Here is a 10,082-nt window from a genome sequence, read left to right as displayed (position 1 = left end):
TATGCATCAATCATTCTTTCTCACCAGTAAAGAAGACAAATAAGGGTGGATCGATGTTTGAGAGTAGATTAACAGAAGAATTGCCATTTCAACGAGAGATTATTATAAGGCCAGTCTGTATAATTATAAACGGTGATCTTTTTATAAAAAAAAATTATTTCTTGATCTCCCATTTCATTATTCACTGTGATAGACGAAGTTAAAAAAAAATTAGGTCGGGTCAGTTTTATTTGAGGTAACAAATAGTTGTTTTTCATTTGGTACAATATGAAACATATTCTCAGCAAAAATGTATTCATAGTTTAATATATCTATATCGTACATCAGTATTTTTTCAAAACCATTTGAAATGTGAAATTCTTGAGTCAAATAAAATATCAAAATACATAGTTAAATGGTAATAAAAGAATTAAACGTTCAGCAACCCGTCCACTAATTGTAGTTTGACGTATCTGTATCTTACATCTGTATTTTTTTCCAACCATTTTAAATGTGAACTTCACATTTTGATTAAATAAAGAAAACAAATATGTGGTTAAAAAGTAATGAAATGAATTTTAAATGGTGATTTTTTGATAATCTTCTGTTTCATTATTTGATGCCTCAGTTACAAATTTACGGGATGTTATCAAACAGTTAAGTTTTAATTGAAGCAGCAAATAGTTGCTTTTCATTGGAGATTATATCAAACATGTTAAAAATACATTGGTACGTGTCTGTATTGTAAATTTGGGTTTTTTTTAAGCCGTTTAAAACGTGAAGTAAAAAAAAAATTTAAAAATTGATAAATGAAAAAGTAAGTGACTTTTCTGTGCAATCATAAATTATGATTTTATTTCTTAATCACTTCTTTCATTATTTGATGCCTCACTTAAGAACTTACAGTTAATCACTGTTTATTTCATACAGTTAGCAAAACAATACTTTCTTCATTCGACGTATATTGATCATACCTCAGCATAATTTCGAACCTGTTTGAAATGGGAACTTTCCAAATTTTAACATATCAAAATACGAGGCTAAAAATAATACAAACAATAAAACTTACCATAAACTCCACCTTATGTACATGATCATGGATATATTCTCATTAATCTTTTATATAAAGAATGGCAATATGATATTTTCAATCTTTCTTTTGCAAACTTTTAACCTTTTTAGTAGAACTTTTATGTACTATAATTTGAAGTATTTTCCGACGAATACAAAGTGCTATGTACAACAAAATATATATTTAAATAATTATTATTTTATTTCTGGATTTTGTACGAAAATTTAAAGGGTACGAAAGTACATGAAATACTGTTTTAATAAATCTGTCAAAAAGATGGCTTACAAGCTGTAACAAATTCAGCTAATTCAATGCCATCTTGCCTCATTGATATGTTTGGATGTTATTGTTCTCCAGCACACTCACGATCTTGATAGCACAAACGCACATTCTTAGTTGAATAAATGTCCGATCATAATATGGTTGTTGTAGAATGGATTGGGGGATGGTTAACAGCATTTTAATGTGATATTGGTGTATCATGAAGAAGAAATGGGGAGCTAAGTGCCTTCTTCGAAGGACACACCCTTATGACAATGGAGAGTGACAACTACATTTCACACTGGCTTATGTTAAAGTTTTGCATTTAGTTCAAGACCAGCTTGGGTTCTTGTAACCTGTACGTATATATATATATATATATATATATATATATATATATATATATATATATATATATATATATATATATATATATATATATTACGTTGATTACTAAAACTTGGTGAGAGGATGCATTTTGATAAGCACTGCATCCTCATCACAAAAGTAGGTCACTGCCTTTGGTTAAACTTTATTTAAAGTTGATCTCTCAAGCTCTATTCATGCTAGAATCATCAAAGTAAATGATTGTATAAATATATATTAGTACATCTCCCTTATCAAAAGAATGTCTTTGTGACCTAAATATCACATTTTATTGGTGTAGATTAAGCCTTTGCATTTTGCTCATGAATTTAAGTAGTGTATGTGTTTGCACACATCTAATAGACTGGGAATAAAACTGACCGGATCTACTGTTCAATCAGAATCCAAACTAGAAGGACAGGTGTGGATACATAAATAGTCCTGCATGTGATAAGAGTGTAGACACATATGCCCATCTTTCTGCGTGTGATAAGACTGTAGACTGATACACCCACCCTACTGCATGAGATAAAGAGTATAGACCCCAATATACCCACCCTCCTGCACGTGATAGGAGTGCAGACTGATATACCCACCTTCCTGCATGTGATAAGTGCCTAGACTGATATACCCAACCTCCTGCGTGTGATAAGACTGTAGACTGATACACCCACCCTCTTGTATGTGATAGGAGCCTAGACTAATATACCCACCATCCTGCATGTGATAAGGCAGTAGATTGATACACCCACCTTTTTGCATGGATAAGATTGTATAATGATACACCCACCTTCTTGCATGCGATAAGACTGTAGACTGATATCCCCACCCTCCTGCAGACAATGAGTATAAGCAGCAGGGAGGGTGAATAGACCTCTTTTTAGAAGAGTTTACTTTGAAAATGAAACTTCATACGAAAGAAATGAAACATATAAGGTCAATAACGCCAAACCAAAGCCTCTAACCAAAACCGAGAGTTTCTCTAATTGGGTTAATTCATTTTGTTACTTCATCTTTGTTGTTCGAGTTTTCAAATTTGTATTCGTGTTCGTTTACCCGTCAGACACTCATTGTTGGTCGCACCCTCCCTGCTGCTGTAGTGTGTGAGTAATTAAATCATTATTATATCAGTAATGGAATCTCACATGGCTAGATTAGCTCGAGAGAAACTAGAAGCAATTAAGAAATATATTCCAGTCCGTGATGCTGTCAAGCAGCAACTACAATCGCGTCAGGAGCCTCAGGTGGAATTTGCAGGAGGTGCAGAACAATTAGTTAAACCGGTTACGAAGGCTACCGAAGGAGTTAAAAAGGCTACCAAAAGTCTTCTTCCCACGTTGGAGCAAACCGCTAGAACAACTGAAAAAAGAAAAACAACAGCAGAATAAACTAAGGAAACAAAAGAGATTCTACGAGAACTTCAAGGTGAAATAGCTGATGCTCAGCCAATGCTAGAAATATTTGAGGGTATTGACCTAGCTCGTGCTAAAATAGATGATATAAGGGTTCTTATACCAGAATCAGAATCAGAACTAGCACAAGTAAAATTCAAAACAATTGAATGATACATTCAATGAAAATTATATTTCCTACATTAAAAAAACTGAAGTGGTAAGATTACCTGTTCTTGCCGAGAGCAGCTTTGATCAGAAGAAACAATTTCTGAAACCCTAGTACAGTAATCGTTCTGTAGGCCGTCAAGACTGGTACAGATGGATATTTCGTAATCTCTACGGAGCTGATCGGGCTAAAAGTGGTGATCAAAGATATATTGCATTTATTGATGTGATAAATAAATATCTTACACAGTTACGACTACGACAAAAACAGCCAATATTGCACAACCACAAAAACAACAATCAAAGCAACCAGTCCGAACAACAAGTGAGGAAGAAGAAGGATGGCAGAATGCAAGTTTTACCCTCGGCGCCACTGGAAGTGGTATTGGTTCAAGTACCAGGAGGAGTGGCTTTATTACTTCATGTCCCAGCAACGTCCTTGCTGATGTTGAACGATTAGAAATTCTGATTGGCGGAAAACGAGCCAGTAATAATTCCCCAGAAATTATTAACGAAGTATCTGATATTTGTTAGATTATTTACAGGCGGTATCTGGACATTAATGTTTATCGGTCTCTCATCGATGATTTCGTTGATGATTATCACAGTGATTAAGGGTATGCAGTTAAATATAATGACTAAAATAAGATGATTATACATAATGCTCAACATGGACCGATCATGGTCAGGGTGAGAAATTCGCGATTACCAACGTACAAAGCGATCGACGGTGATGTTCAGGGTCTATTTAGAGGAATAGCCCCAAAAGCAACACCGATTGCAAAGCAACTGGGAATGAAAACTATTGACGTTCGTGAAAAAGTTATTGGTGATGTTGCCAGCAAAGTATTCTCAGCAATCAAGGATAAGCTAGCACGATTAATACGACGAGAACCGCAGCCAGTAAAATTACCCAGTACTGAAGTTATGCCTTCAAATGTTAGTAAAATAATAAATCAGGCTGCAAATAAAAAAGCTAGCAGAGTTGGCTGGTGTACCACAATCAGAAAAAATATAAATACAAGTCTGACAGCAAGAAGTGGTCTTCGTTTTAGACGATAGCAATAATTATAACAAAATGTTTAAACGTATATCTGATCCACCATTTGACACGGATGCGCCAGTTCTCAAAGATGAATCTGTGCGCGATTATCAATATTATTTTTATGATGCACGAGAGCCAAATCAGCGTGGACGAATCGAACTTCAAGTTCAGAATACAAGTAGATATTTCTTACACGCTGAAGCATTTATTGAAGTAGAAGATGAAATTCTGAAAACAGATGATACTAAATATGGAGCTGATGCTAAAGTTGGTTTTGTTAATACTGGTATTATGGCGTTATTCAACAGTGCTACATACATGACTGACGGAAGAAATATTGAAATATGTCAGAACAACGTCGATCTTGCCACGACGACATTGGGTCTAGCAAGATATTCATATGATTATTCAAGATCAGCTGGTCCGTCAATAATGCTTGTCAACGATAATTTTGATCAACCTGACAACAGACAGTATAATATAAGACGACGAAGAAACAATGCCGGTGCTGCTGACGTTGATGTGGAAAATATGATTATTAACGTTAATCCAGAATTCAACTTAGGATTCACAACACGTCGATTAATGCTGAAAGATGGTCGCAGAAGATTTTCATGCGCAATTCCACTGTCACATATCTTTGGATTTTGTAGAAATGTCAGAAAGTTGTTGTTTTTTTTAGCTAAGTATACAATTGTACTTATAAGAATAGCTACTGACGATGATGCAATCTGGCGCCCTATCGGTGATGCTGGTAAAGTAATACTGACAATACTTTCGTTGTGGATGCCAGTAATGACTTCATCAATCGACGAAGAATAACGGTTTCTCTCTTTTATGAGTCAAGATGGTAAATCAACATTATCATGGTTGTCGATGACCACGGATAGTGTTCAAAGTAACATTAATGGTTTCTTCACATGGAATGTAGCATCACAGCAGGGTGTTTCTGCACCAAGACATATATTTGTTGCTTTTCAAGATGCTACACGAGTAAACTCACAACTACGCAGTCCAATTATATTTGACAAACTTGGTGTTACTGACGTTTCATTAGGGATAAACGAGCATCAAGAACCAACTGAGGACATAACACTGAACCTTGAGAATAATCATGTTGCACATGCATATCATGGTTTGATGACATTCATAGGACGTGATCAAAATGTTCATTCTGGTCTGCAAACACCACAACTAGATTTTACAACGCTTTATCCAATTTATTATTTTTCTCTGGAACATTTGCAATTAGTTAGGCAATCTGTCGTTGATATACACTTTCGAGCTCGTGTGGTAATAGGACCTATTGCTAATTATAGAGCAATCGCTGTCATACTTTCAGATAAAGCGATGTTGCTTGAAGGTCTTGGTAGACAAATGAAAGTTATTGATGCCTCAGTAGAAACATGTAATTAAATCGCTCATGATATTACAATGTTATATCATCATGTTAGTGTCAGTCTGACTCCTGGTCAGATTTTTAAAAAAACTACAATCAGTATAAAAAGAGAACCGTGGAATAAAAATATCACTAAAAAAAGAACAAATCACATGTCAACTCAAGCACTTCAATGACGCCAAACGACCAAATACCGGTGTTAGACTTAATCTTTCTGCGGGTGCCATTAAAGATGCAGTCAAGACGGGGGGGGGGGGGTATATTTCCACTTCTTGCAGCTATACCAGCATTAATAGCCGCTGAAATCTCAGCTGTTGCAAGTTCAGCTGCACGTGGTGCTGTTGGAACTGCTGCTGGGATGGCACTAAAGAAAGCAACAGGAAAAGGAATAAATACTTCCAAACAAAGGGAAAGGGTCTAAGACTACCAGGAACCCCTCATTCTTGGTACTGAAAAGGTCTGACACTTACCGGGACACTTCATTAAACACAAATCATCCTCTTCCTATGCCAAATTTTGATTTAACTGATGCTGCTAAAATATTTAATATAATAAATTTCAGAGGTGCTTTGTGCGTGATCAATTGCTAAAACAACCAAACCGTGTTGAAACCGGTATCATTAATCTTGATGAAAGTTCTGGTTTAGGTACTCATTGGGTTGCATACGCGATTGATCCACGTGGAATTATTTATTTCGATTCGTATGGGTTGGCGCCACCAAAAGAATTTTTAAAATATGTCTGCAGAGTGCAAAGCACTCATCTTTAAAATACTCCCGTCTGGTACTCAACGTTACCAACACAGACAATAACTGATCCGCCAATATGTGGCTGTAAAGTAATTGCTGTACTCGACGCTGTGCCATCATCAAAAACACCACCTCAAAAAGTCGTGCACAAGTATACAAGTAGACTGTATAACCGTACACCGTTGTTTGAAACAGATCTTAAAGTACAAATGGTAGATAATTACGTAAGATCTTCTCTGAGTAAAACTCAGCAAGGCGACTTATCTAAATATGCAACCCTTGATGAAGTCAAGGATGAGGTCGCTGATCTTTTGAGTATAGCCCATTTCATGCAGACTTCGGTGAACTTCCGTAATTTGCTCGGAATTTTTATCACGTGGCGGGTGGTCAGCTGACCGTAATAGGTGGTGGGAAAATATGGCCAACGCTTCAGTATCAGCATCAACTTCTGTAACTACTTCAACATCGTTTATCGAGTTGAAAAATGCATATTCAACAGCGATGCTGCCGCAGATATTGACAAAATTTAATATTGGAACCATCTTGTCTTATTTTCTGGAAACCAAGGCGATTTCAAACCCGTACGAGAGAGTAGCTTTGAGCTGTTTACATCTGGACATGTACATGTAAGTAAGGAAACGGTGTCGAAGTAAACAAATTTAATCCTGGCAATCAGAGAGCAAGTTGTTCAACTATTTCTATGCATCCTAAACGTGACTATAATAAAATGCGTTTCATATGAGTTTATCAGATTTGTTTTTGAAAGTCTGTGGATAATTTACATATAAATTTCAATCATTTAATTAATTTATTTCTGAAATATTTCTAAACAACAATGGACGCCATTTTGTTATGTACATGTACCCACCAGCGTTTGATTGGCTGGAGTATAACCGACAGTATAATATATACGGTAGCATCTTGATCAACATTATGGTCACCACTTAATAAAGCCATTAAACACCACGCTGAGGTTATCAGTACTTGGTACTACGATATTTACCATATCCACAACAATACCACGGCGTTATCCAATTAACGAGTTTACTGGATGTGTGTTAGTTATGTTGGATCAAAATGACGAGGGAACATTCGTGGTTTTAACCTGAAGAAAAATGTAAACCCGTATTTTATTATTGGTGTCTTGAATTAGTCGCTAAACTACCACCTACTTAAAATATAATGAGCTCCCCAATCAACGTTCAACGTTACAGATACAATCAAGTATGTGAATGGCAAACCAAACTGAAAAATATCGTTGACAAGTATACAGTAAAAGTATAAAAAAAATATCGCAGACGTCTAATTGTCGTTGACATGATTGTGTATTCGGCGTCTGCTGTTATCGCTGTAACAGGCGTATTGCTATCAACAATAATAATGACATCACCAGCAGTTATAATAATTTGTGTTTCAGCTCCAACAATAATTGCTGGTATGATTAGTCTCGTCGCAAAAAAATATCTACATATACAAATACAAAATTGCATAAGTATACAATAAAGTTGCACACAGCGACGCTAGCATACTCCAAATTATCTTCGTTGATATCATCAGGTCTTAGCAATGGAATCATATTAGATACTTTGGTCACAGAAATGATTAAGATTTGCAACGAGGCAATAACTGTCAGAATCTACGTCCGATTTAGAAAATCGGGATTTAAAATATAGGACTGAAAATGAATAAATATTATAATCAGAATAAATATTATAATCTGAATAAACATAATTATCAGAACAAATATTATTATCAGAATAAATATAATTATCAGAACAAATATTATAATCTGTTATTAATTGGTGTTAACACTTTTATAATCACTAATAACTTTGTGATTGTTTTCACAAGAATCAGTTTCCTCAGACAAAGTTGAAATGTTCACTGTTGCCATAACTTTCACTTTCACAATCCCCTTTAGTGACGTTTTCACTATTTTCACAATCATTATGGTCACTAGTGAAAGCGCTTTTATTTTCACGATCTGATATACGAGTGTACTAATAATGTTTTTTGTTTCGTATTCGTGAGATAAATCTCATATACTTTTTTTAATTGCGCATGAGAGAGATACCAATTTCTCAACTTCTGTATCTTTGACTGTCGCCAAGGATTGAAACATAGATTGCTGAATCAGCTTAATGCATCGGTATTCTGGAAGTGCATATCTCTCTTCAAATTTTCGTTCATGTGATAATTCAAAATTACAAATAATTTTCTCAGGATTCAGTTCATCACATATTTTTATACCGTCATGTTTTAATTGTTTAATTGCAGAAATAATAGCATTAACATTTTCGTAATTCATTATACAATAAATATATATTTACAATAAAAAATATTTATACAACATTAGACAGCACAAGCTCATGTGAATTCCTAGATTGCCAAACTACATTCTAGCATGATCAGAGGGTACGAAATATAGAACCATGTGAACTTCTAGATTACCAAATGATATTCTAGCAAGTTCAGAGGGCGATATTTATCTTACATCTATGAACGGCACAACTCCCATGTGAATCCATATATTGCCAAACGACATTCTAACAAGTTCAGAGCCAAGAAATATTTATAGTATATACTTCGGACGGCACAGTACATATAGTAGCATATTTACAGTATATACAATCTTAATTCTATTAATAGTAAAACATACTATCTTATCTAACTTAATTTTATCGACAGAACAGTACATATACAATCTTAATTCTATTAATAGTACAACATACTATCTTATCTAACTTAATTTTATCGACAGAACAGTACATATACAATCTTAATTCTATGGACAACACACAATCTTATCTAACTTAAATCTGTGGAGGTCACAACACGAACTTATTATATAACTTAACTCTATGGACGGCACAAGACATACGGGGCCTTCCCTAAGTTCAACAGATTTCTGCACACCTCCCCCATATTCAACCCCGGGGAGTGCAAAAAAAAAGAGCATCCAACACGTGGTAACATGGTTGGAGGGTGCGTTTGTCTGTTGAAGCTCGAGCAATCAATGGGGACAATATTTGCACGAGACAGTACAGTCAAATTTTATCAAGGAAATATTTTCGATTTTGTTAATCAGATTGGCAAAAGTGACCCTGTATCTGTATTGTTGTTTCAAAGCTCTGTAGATGATAGTGATCTGATAATTCCTGATGGAAGTCTTTGTATTGAATAAAAAAGAAGATTTGATCAGTTTGTAAGACCTAATGGTGAGATTTAACGAACAGAATTTCTTCATATGAAAATGAAAAGTCTTGCGTTAAAATACATCAGCGACTACGATCAATTACTCAGTAATTGTTTTACTATTGCATTAGTCGCGGCTCATTTCGCCAGAGAGAAAAAATCATGGAAGCCGACTCGGTCTGATTTTCTCGATGATGTAATATCAAGTGTCGAATATGGACATGGCGGAGTATGGAATATCAAATACATTGCAGAAATATGATATTAATTGATATATAGCAGCGTGTTATCCTGGACGTTTTCTTGGAATGGGAGAATGTTCGGAATATTTTGAGAGATTTGGACATCCAATCCCATGAAAACATTTTTAGTTTTTGTAAACAGACCACTTCCAGATTTTGACGTAACGGTTTTTGCACGAATTACATCATTTAAGTTTGCTGAAAATCTTCATCCG

The 10,082-nt window shown here is 35.1% G+C and overlaps 1 long non-coding RNA gene across 1 annotated transcript; it reads right to left on the bottom strand.

Moving 5' to 3' along the window:
* Nucleotides 1-1,233: 1,233 nt before the first annotated feature.
* Nucleotides 1,234-8,082, bottom strand: LOC149808031 (uncharacterized). Its single transcript, XR_016423892.1, has 2 exons — nt 3,300-8,082; nt 1,234-3,037 (listed from the first exon to the last, which is right to left on the bottom strand). It is a non-coding gene; the product is annotated as an uncharacterized LOC149808031 (long non-coding RNA).
* Between the last annotated feature and the right edge of the window lie 2,000 nt (nt 8,083-10,082).

This window comes from Sinohyriopsis cumingii, chromosome 1 (genome assembly GCF_028554795.1).
Source record: "Sinohyriopsis cumingii isolate HCF-2022 chromosome 1, ASM2855479v2, whole genome shotgun sequence".
NCBI classification, from domain to species: Eukaryota; Metazoa; Mollusca; class Bivalvia; order Unionida; family Unionidae; genus Sinohyriopsis; species Sinohyriopsis cumingii.
The sequence above is the reverse complement of the archived record's forward strand: the minus strand, read 5'-3'. Positions and strand labels throughout refer to the sequence as shown.